The sequence below is a fragment of the Rousettus aegyptiacus genome, unplaced genomic scaffold (assembly GCF_014176215.1).
Source record: "Rousettus aegyptiacus isolate mRouAeg1 unplaced genomic scaffold, mRouAeg1.p scaffold_m13_p_3, whole genome shotgun sequence".
In the NCBI taxonomy this organism is placed as follows: Eukaryota; Metazoa; Chordata; class Mammalia; order Chiroptera; family Pteropodidae; genus Rousettus; species Rousettus aegyptiacus.
In genome coordinates, this window is record NW_023416306.1 from 67,149,902 (window position 1) to 67,174,573 (window position 24,672).

Sequence of the window (24,672 nt, forward strand, 5' to 3'; positions counted from 1 at the left end):
AACCACTTATATTACTCTCAGCCCATAGGAGATTTCACAAAGGAAGAAATCACCTTGTGCCTTTACATTTAATCAGAGCTCTGCTGTATCAGGAAGAAAGAAAAATCTGACCTTCTTGCTTTTAATGACCCAAAGAAGTTATCTATAACATTAAATGCCATAACAACCCACAAAATATAAAGGATTTAGGGCAGAGATAGTATATCATCCCAGCTTTTCACACAAACTAATTAATAGTCCGGGTACCAAGAAAATACCAACAGAGAATAATCCTGACACCTGTTCCAAGGACTGATGAAGAAACTATGCTGAGTGAAAGTTTAATAACTAATTTCCTATTGCACAGTCAGTTTCCTAACGAGACCGCATAATTACCAGTGAGAAGATTCATATCCTTGGCTAATACATAATTACATCTGGAAGCATAACTACTAAATTAGGAAATTATATCATTTCAAGAGGATGCTCTTCACACACAAACTAGGTATAAATTTAACAAGGATGACTCTGGGCTCCTGTTTACACATTTAAAATCATAGGTACAATTTGAGGAAGATCCAAAAGGCCCCGTAAAAGAGTTTTGGTACTTTGTGGAAGAATAATTCAATCAACAAGATAATATATGATATTTTATGAAGAAAGTTTTTACTAAGTTTCAATTTTAAAGCATTCATTAATTTTTGGGAAGAGTTGAAAACAATTTTTTAAAGGATGATTCAAATTCCTGAATTTGCCCATGTAAAGATTAGAAGAAATTGAAATCTGTGAAACTTTGCCATCATCGTCTTTAAGGCGTCCCATTCCTAGATTGTCAGGCAGAGAGGCTGTATGCTCTCAGAAACATTTTCAAACAGTTTCTATCTCAAATTCTATTTTGAAGAAAGTTACTTCTAAAATTCAAGCTTTTAAATGAACTCAGTGTTAAGTAAAAAAATGCTTTCCTGAATGTAAAGTGAGAACTAGGAGAATGTGAGGAGTGCCAAAGAATATTAACTACAAGTCCTATTCCTATTATCAGTCAGCGTGATGGTACTCTGTGCATGTGAATGGTTCTTGTTTGAAGAGAATCTTAAAATGTGCATAGACAGCCTCAGGTGCCAAACACCTTGAGAACTCCAGACTTTATGACCAGTGAGAACTGACTTTAATCATGTTAAGTCCTATAATAAGACTATAGCATAAATATTCCACACTTGAATACAGCTAGTTCCACGGCTATGGTGAGCAAAAAGTTGATTGCTAGATTTCCAAATATTCCAACTCGAAACTCAAAACAAAGTTTTAGAAATCAGAGTGATTAAATTTTAGAACACTAAAGAAACCTAAACATATATTCTAACTCCCCCCTTTGTTTTTCTCCTATTCTTTTTTCAGGAAGTAATTGAGTACTTTCTACATTCAAGGCACTGAGTTTATTTTACAAATAAAGAAACTACATCCAAAAAGATAAAATAGTTTTCACAAAGCGATTTATGTGAGTGGAGCTTTTTTTCATCACCATCACAAAATCAAGTTCTGCAGTCCATTGCTCTTTGACTATGTCAATGATAAATCACATTAAAAATTAGAATTTATAAACCCCAGTAGAAATCAATGGCAAAAATTTAAATATGAGAAAATATTAGGAGACTAGAATACTTTACGATATTTTAATAATCCCCAAAGAACCAGTAGCACACAATCAGAGACAGATCAATAGAGATATATCCTTGGTCTGATGTAGTGAGGCTTTTCAGAGAACAAAAATTTGTTCCCTGTGCCTCCTCTAGTTTTGGAATCTTTCTAGCTGGCCAGCTGTTTTTTCTGAAGAGCTGTAAACTATTCCTCTCATTTGAAAACATTATATTGCTATTGTCTAGGTTTTAATTAAAAGAAGATGAAATGATTAATTTGATTTAATTTAGCAAGTATTGGTTAGATTATTTACTGGTTTAGATCATCTCATCAATATTATCTAAGTGGGATGTGTCACTCCCCAGGGTGCACAAGAACACCTTCTGGAGATCAATCAGCAAAAAAATTTCAGAACTTTCATAGTTTTTATTTTATTCTTTTCTAATTTATATTTTATGTATGTTTGTTAGGGTAAAAACTACGAATAACAGCTTCTAAGTACACTGTTCTCTCTATAGGGTGTAATAAAGATGTATGATTCATAAAGATGCAATGTAGTTTATGGGGTAAGAGCATAAGTTCCAGATTGAGTTTAAAATGGCTCTAATACTTTCCATATACCTATGTGATTGTTGGCCAAGTTTCTAAACCCCCCCCTTTTTTTTTTGCCTGAAGTTGCTTATCTATAAATTCAGATGATAATAAATAACAGTAATAATCCACTTATAGGATTGCCATAAAGTTTAAGTGAGCAAATATACATGAAGCACTTAGTATAGGACTTGGCATATAATAAATACCTGTTAAATGTTAGTTATAACAATAATTATTACATGTATATACTTTGAAAATAATATATTTAAAAATTTTTGATAAAGGTACTTAAATACATAGGGAGAGGAAGAACAGATAAGGCAATATGTATTTATATAAAAATTGAACATCTACTGTATGTAAGCTCTATGTTAGAATTTGAGGGATTCAATTTAAAGGGACACAAACCCTGTCTTTTGGGGGTTTCAGGTCTTGTAGGAATCAAAAATAGTGTCCTAAGACTTAAGCAAGAATCTTATAAAAGTGACTAAAAAAGTTTTCTCTTTAGTTAAATGTGTTGTTCTGTAACTTAATTTTATTTGTTGAAACTTTTCACATCATTATTAGAAAGGAAAATGTGTACAATAGCTAAAAGTAGAGCTGTTCTCGGTGAAATAAGGTTGAGATAGGCCGTGAGAGTTCTATGAAACATAATTTGAAATTTGAATAGCACGAGGTTGAAATTTTAATGGATCGAATTGCTATTTCATTACTCTGAAAGCCAGAATTTAAAAAATATATATATTTTTTCAATGGGCACTTATTTTATTTGCCTTTTCCCTCTTCTGCTATCCTTATTCACATAAAAGTACGTTGATAGTAGAGGTGAAATATTGTATTAATTCATACACAGTACAAGAACAGTGAACTGTGTTAGCAATTACTGACTTTCAAAGGCTCCCAGTCTGCTAATTTAAGTCACACTTTTGTCTGTCACATTGAGTATGGCCCAAATTTTAGAGCCTCAATAATGTGGTCCAGTCAAATCCAACTTTTGCCTTTATTGGAACTAAGCATATCAAAACAAGGAGAGATAAAGAGGTGGCTTGGACGGCGATTCTCTCAGACATCTGTGCAATGAGTTACATCAAAAGAACATCAGCAAGTAATACACATGCTGAGGCCACACAAGAAGAACTGAGTTGAAACAGGTACCTGGCTCTTCATCCCGCCAGGATTCTCATGTTCTTTCAAGGTCGCTGAGTTAATACCAGGCTACAACCAGATTAATTTAATTCACAGTTGTAACAACAAAGACCCAAAGCACTTCTATCCTCATGAACACCTAAGAGATGCAAAGGATAAAATTTTAAAAATGTTTCTGTTTCTCAGGACACCATAAATTGAGTCGAAATTCTGTGTTGCAAATTAGCACTTGAAAAGCTAGATGCAGAACACAAACATCAAATTATACAAATATTCCTATTTACATTATTGATTTATTCATGAGCATGTATCATATTGTTTAAATCTCCAAATTTCTTTCTTGGAGGAGAAAATCAGTTTGCAAGGTTTGTACCGTGTTCATCTTGGCACAGTAACTTTGGGAGTTGGACATTATTTTTACCAGTTTCAAAGAGGGTAAGTGGCATGCCCAAAGTCATAGAACTTGCAGCTGTAAGCAGTAGGATATGACACTTCTTAGGCCGAGTGAGAGCTTATGCTCTTTCACATCTACAGTAAAAATTGTCTGTTTAGATAGCAAGCTTCAAAGGGCAAAAGAGATTGACTATTCTACTGAAGGGATTCTGCCTGACATTGTCAATCACTTGGCTTTTAATTAGTAGGTGTGTCCTACTAAGGAGATCCCAACTTTTGAAAACATGATCTCATAAAATGTTATATTTGGAAACGTTCATGTTATTAAAATTGTAATAATAATAAAACCACCATTTCTCGAACGCTCTCTCTAGGCTAGGCACTGTTCCAAGCAAACACTTAAGAAAGCATCGTTTCATTTAGTCCTTACAACAACCTTTATTATTTTACACCTTTTACAAATTAAAAACCGAACCCTAAAGAAGTTCAGCTGCTTGCCATGCTCAGTGAATGGAAGAGGTAGCCTTAGAATAAGGGCTGAGTTAAAAGCTTGTTTCTTTAATTAATAATTTAAAACATTTTAAGTGGGTGACAATTTACAGATTGTAGTCATTAGTAATAATCAGAAAGTATTAACTGTCCAACAGACAGATGGAGAAGAACCATATAAATGAAGAGTCAAGAACTACAGATGAATTCAAATTTAACATAACACAATGAACAATGGAAAATTATGGCTTCCATACAGATAATAGGGATGGCCAATCACACTCGACCTGTGCTCCTCTTCTCCTCCGTTTTCAAAGCCAGCAATGTGAGTTGAGTCCTTCTCCTGCTTCAAATCCCTCCTCCTTCTTCCATCTCTCATCTCTCTCATTACTACAGCTGGGAAACGGTCTCCCCTTTTAAGGTTTCATGATTAGATTGGACCCACTCAGATCATCCAGGGCACAATCTCTCCATCTCAAGGTTTATAATCTTAATATTTGCAAAGTTGCTTTGCCATGTAAGTAAAATATTTATAGGATCCAGAGATTAGTGTGTGGAAGGTGGGAGTGGGGTCATTTTTCTGCCTCCCACAATGCCTATTCTCTAATATAAGGAAGTAAATAACTGATAATGTGTAACAAGGATTGACCTCACATTTACTATGCTAGATGCTACATATAGCATGATTTCATTTATATGCTATTTGGAAAAGGCAAAACTATAGAGATAAAAAACAGATCAGTGGTTTCCAGGGACTGAGGAGGGAATTGACTACAAAGGAGTTTGAGGCAACTTTTTAGAGTGATGGAAACATTTTATATTTTTCTTGTGGTAATGGTTATACTACTATATATGTTAGTCAAAATTTATAGAACTAAACTCTAAAAAAATGAATTTTATTGTGAGTAAATTTACTGTATGTACTAAACCTAATACCAAAGGAAAAAAAAATTAAAAAAGAGGAAAAGTACTAGTGGTTCACCGAGTCATCTTGAATCTCAAGATGCTAAAATTTTAAAACTAAAGAGCATAGAAGGAGGCCTTAATTTGGTGAGACTGAGTCCCTAATTTTCTGAGATTTTCATGATTTCAAAATTCTGAATGTTTTCTGATTTCAAATAATTGTCCTGGTTTCAAATATTATTCCTGTGGAACTCAAAATATGTCAATATTTTAGTGGGCAAAAAATACTTCTTTCCCCCAAGAAAAATCCTATCACATATGAGTTGTTTCAGTTTTGCATTAGAAACATACTTGCCGTCATTCTCACAGGTCATGTAGCCTATTCCCATAATTTCAAAGAAGAATAAACCAGAAAGGTAGAGCAATTTGCTGGAGGTCACATATCTCAACAATATGAGAACCAGGAGTAGAATTCGGGTCTCCCAGCTCCAGCCCAACACTCCATTAGTGAACTGAAGGATTCCTACAAATCTAAGGGAAACTATCATTGTTTTTGTCAATCCTATACTTAAGCATTAATGAGACACCTGTGCAAACCACATTGTGAATGGCTCTGAAGTTAGCACGCACAACTGGAAACAATTTTAGCATTTCAATCTATTTTTCCAGATGTATATACTGCTTGTGAAACCTGAATTAGATTTAGAAATTGGTCAACAACCAGATGCCTTTCAGTGTTGGCTTTACCAATGTGTTCTAGAAATGGGAAAGGTAACTTTGGCACAGGGCACAGAAATGGAAAAGAAGAGCCAGTAATACATTGCACAGTTTAATGAGCAGAGCCAGATAACTCTCTGTGAATGACAGCTTCATTCCCTTCAAAAGATCTCTTTTCAAAGATGCAATTCAACAGAGGACTCTCAATCCAGAATGAGAATAGGGTTTGTTTACCTGCCAAGTACGTCTCACATCTGTTTCCCTTCTGTTGCTTTCTTGTTGTTAAAAAGCCCTGTTTTCACTATGGCAGGACATTGAAACTCAGGGAGTACTTTCAGCTATCTCCAAGAAACAAACAGATTCCTATAGAACAGAATTATGGTATGATTTGATTGACAGCATCGATTATGGCATGTACTTTGTCTAGCAGCTGCCAGCCAGCAGCATAAAGGACAGCTCACATTTCTCAGGAAAATTAGTTTAGGTTGCTTTAATTTTTGTAACTTTAAAACAATTTTGACAATAAGAAATTCATGCATTTGCACCCATTCACACCCTTCTTCCACTAAAACCAAAACACTCACTTTGATTAAAGGAATGCTTAACGAAGAGTTGAACATGAACTGTTTCATGTGTTTTTTTATATCTATCTTGAGAAAATATTCAAACAAATTGAATATTTAAGAATCAAGAAGCCTGAGGTCTGCTTGGGAAGTGAAGCATTTGGCAAACATGTTGTCCCAGAAAACTATAGAGAGAATTCAGCCCACAAAGTCTAATTTGTTATATATAAAGAAAACTAACTGCTGATAGGCCAGCAGAAATTACATGAAAGACTTGCAGAAGCTAGTGTGATGAAGATTGAAAGTTAGGAAACGAGTTCAAGTTCAGTTTTATCATTAATCATAACTATTATCAATGGCTTACTACTTGCCAGGGTATTTATTAGTTAAGGCTCTGATTGCAAGCAACTGAAACTGTCACTGCCTAAAGAGACTGTAATAGAACTGTATTAGATAGTTATTGACTCAATAGGAAGGATGGAGAAGCAGATTTCAAAATAGATGAAAGTTATGAATAGGGCCAGGAAGTTGAAACTTCAGGAAGTGTCCATTCAATATGAACAGACACCGATTATTTTCAATTTTATTGTCGATCTGCTTAATATTCAACTTGCAGATTAGATGCATATGTTCAACTTATCTTAGGACATGTCCTGGTTAGGGGAAGGTCAGGGACCACCCAAATATTTTCACCAAAGAAGAGAGAATTTCCACAAAGGAATTCCAGTTGATGTTATGATGAGGAAACAAAGACAAAAACAACTATTTAAATCCAATGCTTACTCTTTCACACATCCATCAATGAGATTTATTTTGTGATTAAAATTAAACAACATTATTCCAATAGCTTTCCTTTTGACTTAGAATAATCCAAATTACTTATCAAGCATCCTCTCTAATTTTATCTTCCAGTATTGCCCTCTTTGCACACTGAACTTGAGACACCCTGGGATTTTTGCTCTTCTGTAGAACTTATCAGGCTTATCTCAGTCTTGGGCCTCTCTATCACTGTTCCATTTCCTGGAATGTTTATTCTCCCTTACTTTTCATGGATGAATCCTTCTTATAATTTGGACCTCAACTCAAATGTTCTCTCCTCAAAGAGGTCTTCCTTGATCACCCCACCTAAAATTAACCAGTGCCTTTCTATCATATATACTATTTTTATTCACTGCTTTAAAAAACACATGTATCATCTGTTTCCCAACTAAATCACATGATTCCATGAGAGTAAGGAAACTCTTTGAGTACTAGACAGTTTCTAGACATACCAAGCACTCAGAACATATTCATTGAATGAATAATTCTCACAATAGCCCTATGCAACATGCATTACTATTTCCATTTTTAGAAGACAGTACTGAATTTAATGAAAGTTGAGAAATTTACATGTCAGGAATTTATGTGTGGCATAATTCTAAGTCAGATCTATTTATCTGGATCCAAGGTCTGGATCTTTTATGCCAACATATATTCCTTCTCTACCATTCTCTATGTGACTTGAGATGAGTCACTAGACAGAAAAATAATTTTCTAGCAGCACAGTCTTTTTTCTCTCTAATAAAATTATATGTACAATGTCAACAAATTATTCATTTCATATGTTCAAAGATATACTATTTATGTATTAAGAAATCAACTAGTGAAAATAATAAGGTTCTGACAAACATGCATTTTAATAACTTATTTTGATTGCATGTGTTAAGAAAATTTTTATTTATGCATATACAGTGGCAAATAGTAAGCTTTTTAAAACTGACATCCTTAAAATCTCAGGATACTAGTCGATCGAAGATATGACAGGAAAAGCTTTACTCCAATTGTACCTTGAGGGGAGTTTACATGGTAGCATATGCTCATGTAGTGTTAATCCCGAATGCATTAAAATCTGATGTATAACAGCATCCATAGAGTGAGTTGTTTATTATCACATCTTCTAAAATATAGTTTTTATACGCTATATATGTAAAGAAAAATTCATGGAATTCCTGAAACATCCTCAAGGAAATTACAATTTAAAATCAATGGGCCAATTATTATCCCAGATTACCTAAAATTCTCACACTCTGTAGGCAAATTCCATGTCTTTTGCTATAACTAAATTCACTTTGATAAAAGAACAAAGGAAGCAAGCCCAAAAGACCCAAAGTAGTCTTAAAACAAGATGTAAATACTCAAGAGCAGCATCAAAGCAAATATGCTTTCAGAGAACTATGGCAGGGCAGTAACCAGCCTAAATTAATCACCATTATCTGCTTTAAAAAACAGAAGGCTAACAGCACCATTTATCAGAATAAGAGGGTATAAAGGAATAATCAAATGCATGATTTATAAAGAAGCTGATGAAAATAATCTATTGATAGTAGATTAAAGCATATATATATATATATAATCAATTAAAAAAGCTATCCCTAAAATACTAATAGGTGATGAAAGCAGCCAGGTGAATGAAACAAACCAGGAAACAATGATACATTTGCTTGTTAAAATAACTTTCTTTATGGGTTCTATAAGTCACAAGCATTTATATAATCAAAAGCATTGGTGTAATATACTGGGGAAAATATTTATCTAAAAGCAAAATGTTGGACAAGTGAGTAAAATGAGTCAGAAAAGGATTAACCATTAAGCTATGAGAATTTAAGATTCAGAGCCCTTGCTGGTCTGGGGCCCAGGCAAGGCCTAGTTTCTAGTTTTGTAGTAGCAATTTTTCATTCCTTTTCTTAATAACCACCTCCCCCCATTTTATAAGCTTCAGGTCCCACAAATCCTGAATCTGCCTCTGGTTTCGGTACTAGATTTTCAAAAGTGAGAGAAATAGGTATAGTCATTAGCATTTGTGTGACTATGAAGTGGTAAGCTGTATTTTATAACTTTCCCTTTTTTAATTTTTCTCACTGGTCATTCATCTATCTATCTATCTATCTATCATCTATCTATCATCTATCTATATCTATCTACCATTTATCATCTCTTCTCTCAGTACTCTCTTATTTTTCCCCTCTCTCCCTCTTCTATGTCAGTCCTCTCTTTATCAATCTGTCTAATCCAAACACTCTCAATCTTTCACCTCTTCTGCCTGTTTCTCAGTCTTTCTCCTCTCTTTCTGTCTCTCTGTGTCTCTGTTTCTGTTTCTCTCTCTGATGCTCCTTCCCATCCCACTCTCTCTCTTTCTCTCATATTTACACACTTACCATTCACCTCACCTTGACTAAACTTTAGACAGTAAAGTTATGTTTAAGGACCTAAGAGCCATCTCTATGAAATGTAATCATCAAGAAAGACAGCTCCTATCTCCCAGACCCTGTGGGAGGGCGGGAGTCTAATCAGCACCAATTAGTAGAGACAGGTGGTTTAATCACTCTGACCAACCTCCTGCCTATTAGCCTCCCATACTTTTCAACCAGCTCATTCCCAGGCTTAAAAATTCTCCTACCTTTTGTTTCAATGAGTTAAGTTCAGTTTCTCTCCCCCATTGCAATGGTCTGGAATCAATTCATCCTTACCTGTTTGGTTCCATACATTAAATTTTTCTTTGACAACATAAATATACAACCAATTTCTATAATGCCACAGAGAAAGTACTTGGTTCTACTGCATACCAATGTCTTTCTCTCCTCAGAGCTTCTAACTTTGTTCTTCTATGCTCCTCTGAGCATAGAACAAGGTGTTCATGTAAATCTTACTTTCTTTGACATTCCTAACTAAAAAACTTGCACTTCCATGTCACCGCACCTTGTTTGTTTCTTATATAGCTTTCACCACAATTAGTAATTACTTTTTTTGTTGTTCATTTGTTTTATTGCCTGGTTCTTCCATTAGACTATACAGTCTATGAGATCAGAGAGCGTATCTGAATTGTTCACTGTTTTTGCTGTTTCATCCTCAGAACATAATGCTGTGTGCTAACACATGGTATATACTCATTAAATATTTTAAAAATAAATAATTGAATAAAAGCTATCAACAATATTTTTCAATAATGAATTATAGCCTCTATGGTCCACAAAAATTAGGAAGGTTCAATATTTCTTGAAGATTAGATTTATCAGAAAATTGGTACAATAGGTGACATATTTGGTAATTGTGGTGTGCTGATTACATGGTTCAGTCCTGGGCACATAAATGCCATCGCTGAGGAAGGCATTTGGGGAAGTTAAGGACCTCATTTTACTCTTCACAATCAGTAGTCTGCTGCCTCCTTTCCTACCCACAGCTCAATGAGTATTAAGAAGTCAGGGAGAGAAAAGTATGGGATCTGCAGGCAGTAAAGTTTTGAAGCCAGGCCTGAGGAAGGCACTAACATCAGCAAGAATGTTTTTTCAAGCTTATTTTGTTAGTTACAGTGAAAAATTTTTGTCTCCTTCCAAGTATAATCTAATTCCATTTCTCCCTCAGGGGAAGGCCCTGAGTATGGAGGATACTTTGCTCCAGAGTTTAATAATTACAGGCCATAATTCCTTTTAAAGTCAAACTGACAAATTTTCTCCCAGAATTTTATGTTTGTTTTTTATTGAAAATGGTAAAAATAGGCACTCATGCTTTTGTCATCCTCAAAGTAAGTCTACACTGATATCAGACGGGTATGAGCTTTGTATTGCAATAAAAAAAAATGGCTAATTTTAGTTTCATTTGATAATATGTACTGGCAGCTGTTCTTATAAAACCATGATGACGGTGTATAAGTCACTTATAAATAGAAATGGTTATGTCCATCTAAATATACACTCTCAGCAGCCAGGGTCCCAAATATTTCTTTCAAACTTTCAGACTCTGTAAATATCTAAAATCTTTTACAAGGAGAACAATAATAAACATGAAGCAAGAAGAATCACAATGGAGGAGGTTGAAAAAAGAGGAAAACCATTTAGGGAATCCAGGAAAAATCACTGAGAAAAGACTATAGTCCATAGGGTGTGTAACAGAAACAAAACAATAGTTTTCAGATAAACATGATAATAAGAGTTTAAAGAAAGCTGTTATTTGCCTTTTTATGGATCGAGAATGAATATTAACAAATAAGTATCAAGAAAGGAAAAGGCTGTAAGTGATATTATTTAGGCCAATTATTATGAAAAAGTTCAATATGTCCTGCTTGATAACTAGTTCAGAGTCAGTGTAAAGCAAGAGCAAAATTAAATAAATAGCAAAATAAATATGTGAGCTACTTTCACAACACAGGCCTTCAGAAACCTTATGGAGTATGTAATTCTTATCACTGAGGAGATGATTATTATCTTGAGAACTATGGAAAGCAAGAGACATTTCTAGAGAGATTAGCAAAGGGCAAAATGCTCTCTTTGGAAATAAAAAAAAAAAAGCATAGTGACAGTAATAATTTAGAATGCTAACCTTAATTTCAGTCTTGGAAATGGCATGAAAACAAACCATAAGAAACCTTAAGGCACTAAGCACAACATTAGAAAAATCATATTATGCCAGATCACTTAAATTTTCTTCGTTAAAAAAGTAATGTAATTTACACAAAAAACACTATATGTAATTCATATGAACTCAGATAAGTTACAGGGTTCTATCAATTAACTGTTTTTAGTAAGTTAAGAATACTTCAATATCATACATTGATCAGGTGACTGACAGGTAGGACACAGTCAAAGGTTTGGAAGCTTTGTTATTCAACTACAAAAAATAGTGACAATGTCCCACTGGGATTACCACTGGTAACTTTTTAGAAAAATAGAGTATGTGAGAAAAATCCTTCATTTTGTTGACCAATGTGAGTCAGTTAGTGAACACTAAGAGAATGAAATGAAAGGCCTTGACTCAAACTTCTCAGGCTCTCGTTCCCACTTATATAATATTAGGCCTTATTCTTTACAAAATCACTCCCTAAATATTTATTTGGTTTCTCACTCATGCTCATGAACATTACTAAACGAAAGAAACTAGTATGAAAGGCTATATACTGTATGATTCCAAATACATGACAGTCTGGAAAAGATAAACCTATGGAAACAGTAAAAAGATCAGCGGTTATTAGGGACTAAGGGAGGAGGAGTAGTGATGAAAAGAGGGAACATGAAGGACTTTTAGGGCAGTGAAACTACTCTTATGATACTATAATGGTGGATACATGTCATTATACATTTGTACAATACCAAGAATATCAATATTTGTACAGTACTACAGAATGTACAATACCAAGAGTGAATCATAAGGTAACTATGGACTTTGGGTGATTATAATATGTTAATGTAGATTCATTAATTATAACAAATGTATCATTCTGGTGGAAATGTTGATGGTGGGGAGGCTCTGTGTGTGGGGGGGAGGGGGTATATGGGAAATCTCTATGCTGTCCCCTTAATTTTACTGTGAACCTTAAAATACTCTAAAAATTAAAGTTTTTTTTTTTTAGAAAATACTAACCACTATACTTGGACATATTCACAAAATATTACATTTAAAAAAGTAACGAATCAATTAGAACACCATTGCTTTGTTAATGAAGGAATAGAGATTTAGATAACTGTCCACTATTATCTGGCTAGTAGTTTGCTACCTGGCCTGGATGATAGTTTCTAGTTTCTGCCACTACACTGAGTTTTCTCTTCTAATGATACTTTGCCCGAGACTCACATCCGCAGTTCCCTGGAGATGAAAAAAAATACATATTTCAGTGGTGGAAGTCTCTTACAACGGCACTTCTTAAATCATCCTACTGTGGTACTATTTCAGTTGACTCCATGGAAATGGAATAAAAATTAAGTACTTCAGCAAGAAAAGGGGGTGAGAAAAAAGTTTAATAACAGCCAATTTCAATATAGGAATGCGTTTTTGGAAAAACCTGACTGTTTTCTCCCATCCAAAGAGAATAAAACAAAGAAAATTGATGGGTTTCGATTAAAGCAAGAGACTTGTTTCCTCATAAGAATCTGGATCATGCCTGGAGGAATATTTAAATCCCTAAATAGGTTTCTGAGAGAAACCTGTAAAACTTTGGCCCAGGAAAAGTCCATAGGAAATAAACTGTGAAGGCACGTATTGGCCTGGGGGTGGAAGCTGACTCAAAGGCCTCTTGAATTGTTTTTTAGATCTGTGATTTGATGATCATTCATCAGAAGGAGAAAATGAGGATGAGATAGATGTCTGCATCCCTGAAGTTTAAAGCTAGCTGTTTTAACAGGAAAATAAAGATGTTATGATTCAGAGATATTTATGTTTAATTCACACAGTTGTACTAATCAGAATCCAGCTGGTCTCTTCAATAATCAGTGGAAAGTGGAGGCCCATATATAGGAAACATTACAATATGAGCTTTTCACAAGTCATGAGTCACATAAAAATATGAGTGATTGAGTTAGGCAAACATCTTCTCCATGTCTTTGTGTTTTAACAATTGAAGGCAGATACTTACATTTTGCAACATAGGTCATTAAATAGGAAGAACCCTAATTTGATAGAAAATAACTGCTGTTGCCAAAGCTTCTTTAAAAGAAAGAGATGTTCAGGGTAAGGCTAATCAAGGTCAATCAGCAATTCTACAAGGACATACTAGAGACTTTTAAAGGGCAACTTTGTGTACAGTTAATCTAGGTGGGAGGCTAAGGTATGCTCAAATGTCAAATACTATGACATTTAGGATAGCTTCCTGGCAAAGTCAAGCACAATAGTAACTTGATGGCACTATTAAGAAAAGATACTTTTCCCCCTTCTAATCCAATGCTAAACCACTCTTAAGTTTTTCAAAGTACATCAAATGAAAACTGTGCATTATTATTCAGAAAATTAAACTAAACTGAAAACCAGCTAATTCTCAAGTGTTCATATTAAGGCTGTAATGTACTCTAAGGATATTGTTAATAAACTTTCAAAATATAATCATGTCAGGGCCTTGCATACCCTTTGGTTTTTGCATACATAGTTCTTTAAAACTCACATGAATACTATGTAGGACATTCTAAAAGGGTACCATCCTCACTCCAAATTGTTTAAAAAGTGTACATGAGCAGACATCCTCTCAATGCGTTAAACCTAACATTATATCCATTTGAAAAGAGCAAAGGAAATGAAAATATTGCTTACAAAAGATCTTGTTATATAATTTTGTCGGCTCGCTATTTCATAAAAGAAAGGAAACCATAATATTGGAGCACAGTAACATTAGCAAAATTATCAAGAATTTATCTAATCCTGATTTATATCTCAGATTTTGAAGCTATGATTATAGGCTTTCCTTTGTATTGCAGGATTTGTTTCTTTGAGAAAGCAGGAGCTGCTTCTGCCCAGAATCCTTGTCTGAAGACAAAGTAGCTGCTCTGGCAGACAGATGTTGTGGATACATATATTTTTTAAGTACTGCAAGAAATTTAATGGAGTATAAGAAAAAGGATCACATGAAAACTTTCCATCTTTTTAGAAAAACAAGGTACATAAGCAAAACAAAAAATGTAGTATGAGTGAATCACCTCTATTTTTACAACCTATATCCTATTTCTTTAGATAATTAACAAACTAAATAGACTATAAAGAAAATATTAATGAACTGATTAAAATGTACATTTTTCAATTGAGAAGCAACTAATGAAAGTAATTGGCAAAATATCAGCAAGATATAGATCAATGAAATAGTGTAAGTTTATTAATCCAAAATTATATACTTGAAATCTGTGCCTGTTTTCTCATGTAGGAAATGGATGATAACGGTATCAACCACACAGAGCTTTCATGGGAATAAAAGAGTTACTAATAAGGCACTTATATACAATGGCTGGTATATAGCACATCTTAAGTAAGTGTTTTCCTGAGGGAATGGGCTTCTGGTGGGTTTGGGAGATACAGTGGCTGAATGAGAACTGTCTGTGGAGTCCCATCCCTAGCTTTCTGGAAGCATGAATATTTGGTGAACCTCAAAGGGAATAAATTAATATGCCAGAAAGAGTTGGGCTTACTCTTCTCATGCCCAATGTAGGCATTGGAGCACTAAGACCATGAGCCTGAAAGGATCCTGAGCATTAGGACAGTGTCCAGATAGCTATGAAAGGACCTCTCTTAGGCCTTGGCATAAGTTTAATCACCAGAATTCAGGCATGAAGACAAAGCAAGGGTGACATGCGCTTGGTAAGAGAAGCCTGGGAATAACTGAGCCAGAATTTCCTGTCAAGTTACTGAAATAAAGGCCAGGAGTAGAAGTTATTTTAAAGATAATAAAGAAGGGTGATATTTCTTGACTAACCATGTTGGTGGAATGAACTTCATATCCACTATAATCACCATGATTTTTACCATCCTCCTCTTTCTCTAGCTAGCCACTAACTCTTATCTGCACTCTCTAGAACCTCTGATGCAGAGGTCTTATGCTGAGGTCTAGGAGGCAGCGTTGGTGTCACATTTCTAATATAGGCCAAATGACAGATAGAAAACACAAAAGTCTGGCATTTAAAGCATTGTTAAGTTCCATGATATTTGTTCTAAAAGAGTGCTTTCCATCCTACATTTATTTTCTCATCAAAGAGAAGAATGAACACAGAAAGGTGTCCATAAAAACCCCCAGGGATCTGGGGTACAGCCCTAAGGTGTTTACTTCAAACAAAACATTTCTTTGTAATCATCTATTATGTGTCATATACATGAATTTCACATTGTACTGCACAGAATATTCATGCTCGTTTAATGTGAAAAGAAAGTTCCTCCCTCATGTCTACTGCCCCAAATTTCCAAATAAAACTGGTATTCCAGGAAAATGTGCTTATCCTGTGGATTTTTGTACTGCTTAGCATCTGGCTGTGGGGTTTCCTTAATTGTAGTCTTACTCAGTTTGAGAAGCATGTTCTTTTTTTCCTTTAAATGGTTTCTTTAGATTATAGAAACAATGCAAGTAAAGTTTAACAAGCTGAAAATATAAAGAAGTACCAAATAAAAACAAAACAGAACACTCAAATGAAAAATCACGGTCAATCCTGGGAAAAGTCTGTGATCTCCATGATCCAAGGAAAAGTCACAGTTGCCATTTTTGTATGAAATTATTTTTTTAAATGTCTTTGTATATAATTCTTTGAGAATTTTTTCATATGTACAGATTCCTATAACCACCAGTGCAATCAATACCCAGAACTATTCAACTCTTTCATGTTGCTCCTTTATAAATCATCCCATCTCCTTTTCCCCATTACCCAGGCATGTAATATCTAGCTCTATAATTGTGTCATTTTAAGAATCTCACAATATGCAGCTTTTATGAAATTGGCTTTTTTTTTTTTTTTTACTCAGTACTCAGTAATATCCATCCAAGTGGTTGTAAGTATTGAAAGTGTGTTCCTTGTTATTGTTGAGAAGTAATGGCATGCATGTACAATGGTTTAACTGTTCATCTACTAATGGATATTTGAGTTGTTTCTGGGTTTTGACCATTACAAATAAAACTTATATGAACATGTATGTACATATACATTTTGTGTTAACATAGATTTCCTCTCTGTAAGTAAATGCCCAGGAATACATTACTCTGTGTGCTAATTACATATTTATATTATTTTTAAAGAAACTGACACACTCATTTCCAGAGGGGCTTAATCATTTTACATATCTGCCATGCATAATCTCAATTTATAAGAGATCTATATCTTCACATCCTTGACAACATTTGCCATTATATTTTATTTTTTATTTTAGTGTAACAATATCTCATTGTGATTTTAATTTGCATTTTCCTAATGGCTAATAATGTTGAACATCTTTTAATGTGCTTATATACCATTTATATATAGTCTTTAGTGAAATATCTAAGTCTTTTGACTATTTTTAATTTGGATTATTTGTTTTCTTATTGCTGAGTTTAGAAAGTTATTTATATATTATGGATAAGTCTGTTGCCGAATATGAGATTTGTAAATATTTTCTCTCAATCAATGACTTACCTTTTATGGTATTAACAGGGCCATTCAAAGAAATTTTTTTTTAATTTTGATGAAATCTAATTTATCTTTTTTTAATGTATTTTTTGTATTTTATTTAAGAAATCTTCCCCTAACTCTAGGTAATGTACATTTTCTCTATGTTCTTTTCTAAAAGTTTTATAGTTTTACTCTTTACATTTAGATATATAACCCATTTTGAGCTAATATTTTGTTGTATTAGTTTTATCTCAAGTTCAATTTTTTGAGTTAAAGGTGCCCAATTATTCCAGCACCATTTTTTAAAAAGACTCTTCTTCATTGTACTGCTTTGTATCTTTATCAAAAAAAATTTTTTTAGATATTTAAAAATATTCATGTGTATCTATTTCTGGGTTCAGAATCATGACTGTTACAAAGCTATTTAGTTATTACCAATGTAAGTTGCATCTAGAAAACCACATTTTGTATAGCAATAGATTTAAAATATTTTGCTTATTACTAGTCTATTTTTTTAAATAAGAAAATTATATACTTAAAAATATCCCAAAGACAATTTTGACCTGACCATTCAAATCACAGAAGGACTTCTCTCAGTAACATTTTTAAGTAGCTAATTTCGTAACAAAACATGATCTAATTTATTAAAAATTTCTTTGTGTTTTTCTGTATTTAAAAACATTGTACAAATTTGCAGTCCTACCAGCAGTGTCTGAAGGTCTCTTTTTCACTGCATCCTCTCCAACATTTGTTATTACTTGTCCTGTTGATTATAGCCATTCTAACAGGTGTGAGATGGTATCTCATTGTGGTTTTGATTTGCACTTCCCTAATAGCTAGCGATGTTGAGCATCTTTTCAAATATTGTTGGGCATTTGTATGTCCCCTAGGGAGAAGTGTCTATTCAGGTCCTCTGCCCATTTTTTGATTGGATCACTTGTTTTTTTGTTGTTATTGTTATTGAGTTGTATGAGTTCTTTGTATATTTTGGATATTAGGCCCTTATCGGAGGTGTTGCTTGCAAATATATTTTCCCCATTTGGATGGTTGTCTCTTTACCTTGTTGATGATTTCTTTTGCTGAGCAGAAGCTTTTTAGTTTGATTTAGTCCCATTTATTTATTTTAGCTTTTATCTCCCTTACCTTTGAGATCAAATTCATAAAATCCTCTTTAAGTCCAAGGTCCTTGAGTTTAGTTCCTATGTTTTCTTCTATCCATTTTATTGTTTTGAGTCTTATATTCAGAAAAACAGTATGGAGGTTTCTAAAAAAACTAAGAATTGATATCATCTAGTAATCCCTCTACTGGGTATTTACCCCAAAGACTTGAAAACTCATATTCAAAAAGATATTTGTACCCCAATGTTCATAGCAGCATTATTCACAGTGGGCAGGACATGAAAGCAAATGAAGTGTCCTACAATAGATGATTGGCTAAAGAAGCTGTGATGCATATATACAATGGGATATTACTCAGCCATGAGAAGAGATGAAATCACATGATATCACTTACATGTGGGATATAAACCTAAAAGCAACAATCAAACAAGACAAAGAAACAGAGGCTCATGGATATGAACTATAGACTACTAGTTACCAGAGGGTGGGGGGAAGGGAGAGGAAGGAGGTAGACAGGATAAAGGGAGTCAAATATGTGGTGACAGAAAGAAATCTAACTACGGGAGATGAACACACAGTGTAAAGATATACATGCTATATATGCCTTACTGTTAAAGTATATAGCTAAAACACTGGGTTTTGTTAACCAATATCACAATAAACAAACAAACAAACAAACAAATAACTTTAATAATAAAAAACATTGTACAATGCTCATATATTACTTTGAAAATGAGAAGGAATAAATATTTTTAAATAAATGATAGAATTTAGCTGGGAAAATGACCTTCTAAGTTAACATAAAATTTAAGGTTAAGAATAAAATATAAATTACTTTTAATTCTACTAATTTAGTAGGGTCCAGCTTTCATTCTTCATTCATTTTCTCTGTCTCTTTCTCTCTCCCTCCCTCCCTTCCTCCCTCACCCCTCCTTTCTTCCTCTTCCCTTCCTCTTTCTCTCTCTCTGTGTCTCTATGTCTCTATATCTCTCTCTCTATATTTCTCTCTCTCTCTCTCAAGTTGTTCTGAACACCAACCATAATCAAAATATTTTCTGGTTTCTATAAGACAAAGATGCAAAGGCCTAATAGTTCTGATAAGTGGCAAATTAAATTATTCCTTCAGAATGATTTTTTTTTATTCTTTCAAATCTTTAGTAGATAGAAGACAAGTATTTAAACTATATTAGAAGGAAAGCATTGAAAGAACAAGTGGACACTACAGTTCTGTATGTAGCTATTAGTGACTGAGCATGGTTATTAAAGAATCATTTTAAAAATATTGAAATACCACAACCATATTATTTTCTGTTAAGCCTCCCTTAATAACTTTTAAATGTTTGGATATTCCCATTAGCTAATGACTGTAATATCTACCTTCTATGTAACAGCAAAAATTTGTTAATTGAATTAATATTGACTCATAATAAATTTTAATTGCTGCCTAACCTAATACAAAAACATTTTTCCATGTACTACATTACAATCATATACCATTAACTCCCATAGCTTTAATTTTTACAGCCTCTTCTTCCCCCACATGCATACATAAACAAAATAAGTACCACCCAAGTCTTGGAGTTATCACCTAAAGCACACTCTGTAAGCATGAAACTCCTTTCGAGTCTTTTATTTCTTCCTAAAATCTAATGAGATTCTGTTTACTCTCCAGATGTAACAAGATATCCATCTATGACCTTTTGCAAACTTTCTTAACTCTTTTTTGGAATAGACAAAATATTTATTATCAATAAATTTTATAAATGAAATTAATGGATTGTGACTTCAATGGAATTAATATTAATAGCAAACTACTACTATTATTATAACTATTAATAATCATAATCAGTTAACATTACTGCCTTCATCTGTGCTGTTTTAAATTTATTATCCATTTTAATAGCCACAAAACTATTTATGATAGATATTCAGAAATTGGAAATTAAGTCTCAGTTTCTACATCTGACAAATGAGATAACAGCAGAATTTACAACATAGATTGTTATGAGATTAAATGAGATTGTGCATTAAAAGTGCTTATCTGAATGGCAAAATAGTAAGCCCTAAGTAAATGTTCAGGATTTCACAAATTCAGTACTGCTGTGGCTCTGAATATTTTTGGGTGTGAGAACACATTTTAAAGTCAACACATTTTCTGCACCTAATTTTTTTATTTAGGCCCATTAAATAGTAATTTTAGCATGAGTCAGCTGAAAGACAATTAAAAATATAGTTCTGAATTCAATGATTTTTTAAAATATTTTTTATTTTAATTATTATAATGAAATCTATGTGCATGTGAAAAATGGTAGTAATATTTATTACTTACAGGGAATGATTGTAAAAATTGAGAATCTAGTACAAAAACTTCACTTCCCTATTTGATGGAAGTGGGAAGCTCTGTTCACTGTGGTGAAAGGTACTGGGCAACTTCATTGATTGGCGCCACTGTACCTGTGCTCTCCCCTCTGTGCCCGTAGCTCGTTTATTCACAGGTGACTATGGGGGTCTACTTTGCCTTAAATGACCTCCCAAACTGGCCTCTTGCCCTTGGTCAGCCTCATTCCTAGCTGTATTCCACTTCCAAAAAGACCTGGTCTATAACTCTGCAGCTCAGTAAAACAAGAAAATACTATAGAAACATTATTGATTCACCAACGGGCAGAATTCTAGCAAAGAGCACAAATTCTTTTATTAGGTAGACCTTAGGTTGAATCCGAAACTCCCTCTGTGACCACAAGGAAACTGTATAATTTATCTCAGTCACGGTTTCCTTATAGATATAATGTGAATAATTCCTAACTCATAGAGTTAGTGTGAAGATTAAATGAGATAAATTATACAAAGCTCTCAAACACAATGTCTGGTATATAATAAGCCCTCAGTAGCTATTTTTTACTTATTAAAACAGGAAATAGCTCAACAGAGCATACTCTTCATGAAGTGCACAATATTTGAAAACATATTACACACTCTCTGAATGGAGGATAAAGTATTTATAAATACATGAAAATTGATTTGAAGTCAGAAAAGTATTATTCCAACATACATCACACTGAAGGAAATAGAACAATGGTTATTTTGGAATTCTACTGAGAGGAAAAAGGAAATCTACAAGTGAGAGATATCTTTTATTGCTGTATTCTTGACAAACTTTCTGACAAGCGTCTAGTAAAAGACTCTCCTTTGGTAGTTTATTTAAACTCAAATAGTGAATGTAACTGGGAAGAGCTTGGCTAATTTCTAAGCAGTTCAAAACAATTCAAGGAAAAAAAAAGACTCTGGAATTGTTAGTTTGTCTTCAGAGCGTAAAGTCACAGGTTTCTAATGCTCATTATAAAAAATATATAAGGTAATGAAAATATTTCAATAAAAAAATTTGTTTATTAGGTCATTCAGCACAGTAGTAGATGAAGTAATCACAAGGATATTTTAGTAACAGAATCATTTCTTCACATCATTATTTTCTTAGACAATGTAGCAATACAACCCTTTTTTATTCTTTTTAAAGGGTAAATACAATGCATAGCAATAAAACAACCTAATGAGTCCCTTAAAAAAGTACATCATAAATCATAAGACAAAAAACTAAGGGGAGCAAGGACCAATTTCTCATTACATACTGTTATTTAAATTGTACAATAAACAAAGAAAGTTCATATAAGTAGAAAAAGCAAGTTTTAAGCTGAGATAAATCTTTAACCAATGTAATAGATATGCCTGGCTATTTTCAAATTTATCTCTATCATACACAAAAAAAACTAAATTTTATAACTTTAGTTTTTTAAAATATGCTGACAACAGAGATAACCAGAAAAGATGTTTTGGCAATTTAATAAAGGACAGGACATAGAGACTTATTTCTATTCCATATGTTACCCATTATTTCAGACATATGTTACTACTATATACGTTACCAATCATTTTAGTTGTGTGTTACTGGTATATTTTGCTATTCAGACTCACTTAAATCAACTCTTTATTGTTGTAATAATATTGTTCTGTGAAATACAACCCTATGACAGTGACTTCTAAAGCACAGTACAGACAGAACATTAGCCAAGAAAAGATACACTTCATAGTGATGAAGTCTCAATTCTCCATGGAAAGCAGCTAATAAAACAATTGGAGAAAAATACAACAACAAAAAAAAATGTTGATAATAAACATATTCAGAAAAGACTTGATTTGTACAGAATTTGCCATTTTCTGAAGATATTATTTGATACCTAAAAGGATAATTATGAGGTATATAATAATAAATGATTTATATTTTACCAAACCCTTTTCAAATTTAACTATATTAATCATTGTGCAAATCATATAGTGTATGTTGCTTCCCATAATTCTCACACAAAAGACAAGTATCCAGACTGATTTCTTAATTACAAATCCTTAGCTCTTTCCACTATACCACAAAGTTCACAGAAATAGGCCAACTTTAGCATCCCATTATTGTAAATGGTAGAACTTGCCTATATATCCACAATGGAATAACATGTTTATTTTTTTGTCAACTTTAGATGCTTTCTATGACTAATCACACATTTACTATCCTCTCTTCTTCCCCACAGGGTAGAGTTGGGATGAATACTGAACAAGTTGCCAGGAATGTGCAATTCTTCTCTACAACATGGATCCAACTATTCAAAAAGGAAGAGAAAGTGTTTCTGAAACTAATAGAGAGAGAAAAAGCTCTGCTTCTTCTAAGATATGGTCTATTAATGCTTTTCTTTCTGAAAAATGCTTACTGTAGAAATGATTAGTCTTCCATTTCTCAATTTCAAGGAAGTTCAAGGCATAATCTGCAGCAAAACTATGGCTCTCCACATGTCTGTGCTCTCTTGTTTAACCATGTCTTCTCATTCATATCTTTTCTTGGGCTATATCTTTTAATGTGTATATTTCTAGTGCAAAATAAGTATTTCTACTGTAAGGTGTCTCAAATCCTATATATGTGTGTAAATCCTACATATGTAGTCCAGCAAACATGAGAACCTTATCCTTATGTGATATTTCCAACCTCCCATGCCCAGCCCAACCAGAGTTGTACAATTCTGGGTTTCAGCAATGCAACAGTGATCCATTTCCAAAGGGTGATACTGGAATCTAAAACCTGTTGTCAACTCTCCTCTTGGCTGAATTTTAACTTTAGGTATTTGGTGAAATCCTTCCCTCTTTCCCTGCTTGACTTCTCATATAAGATGTTAGAGTTCAAGTCAATGAAATCAAAGAAGTTTTTCACTAGAAAATAACCTCAAATAAATACTACATATGATAGGAAAAAAACACTGTCACTAATTAAAGCATACCTTAGAGGAAGTTGTATGAGCAAAGGACCCACAAATGTTATTTAAATCATTATTATTTGCAGATGACTCTACATAGTTAAAACATACTCTTTTACTTCTTTCTTAGAAAAAGGGACAACCAGAAGCAAACTCCCAGTGAGTGAGCATTTTCTCCGCATTTAAACAAAACAAAACACTCCAAAAATAAATAAATAAAACAGAACTGGTCTTGCTGCTCCCGTTGATGAAATCCTTCCATTTGTTTCAGGTGAGAGGTTTTATCAAAAGACATTTGATGGCAGGAAAAGATTTCTGCTGGGTGGATATTGATATTCAAGAAATTGCAAAATGAATTTAAAAATCTACTCTAATCATAAGACAGAATTTCCATATGATAATTTTATAAACCAAATGACAATGACTCTCTATCAGTGTTTCTCACAGAGGGCTTAGGAAATAAGAAAGCATGAGGTCAAACAGATAAGTGTTGTCTATTTGGAAATCCAGAATACCTCAAGGTTGTCAGGATGATGGGCCATGCAATGAAGGTTTATAATGAGACAATGACAGATTAAATTTACATTTTACTTAGGGTCTAAGGATAAATTACTAGCAAATTCTATTGTTAGAAAACACACAGACACAAACCTCCAAATAAACAAAAAACACACACATCTCTTCCATTTTTTGGACCACGGAGCTCTGGATATGTTTATAATATAATGGAAATTGTATAAAAAGTAGGGCTAACAAGAAGGTCTGAGGTAAAATTTTGAGGGTTCTGGAAAATTAACAAAGATAAAGAGATATAAATTGTCCTGTATACATAACTATTTAAAAGCATGATGATAAAAACACTTGGGACTGACATGAGAATTTAAATTCTGAGATTTAGGGCATCCTAAACTCTGTCCAATTTATCATTGCGATGATTCAATCAACATAATAGGAAAAAAAATCCATATTCTCACTGAAAACTAATTAAAGATG

General features: G+C 33.4%; 1 protein-coding gene across 18 annotated transcripts in view; it reads right to left on the reverse strand.

The window, feature by feature from the left end:
• LINGO2 (leucine rich repeat and Ig domain containing 2) overlaps positions 1-24,672 on the reverse strand; it is a 1,061,594-nt gene that overhangs the window by 299,714 nt on the left and 737,208 nt on the right. Inside the window, exon 7 of one of the 18 annotated variants that reach the window (XM_036217645.1) lies at positions 12,943-13,031. The exons of the other annotated variants lie outside the window; for them this stretch is intronic. The gene's annotated coding sequence lies outside the window, so the exon portion shown is untranslated. The remainder of the gene's footprint in view (positions 1-12,942; positions 13,032-24,672) is intronic. 18 annotated transcript variants of the gene reach the window in all.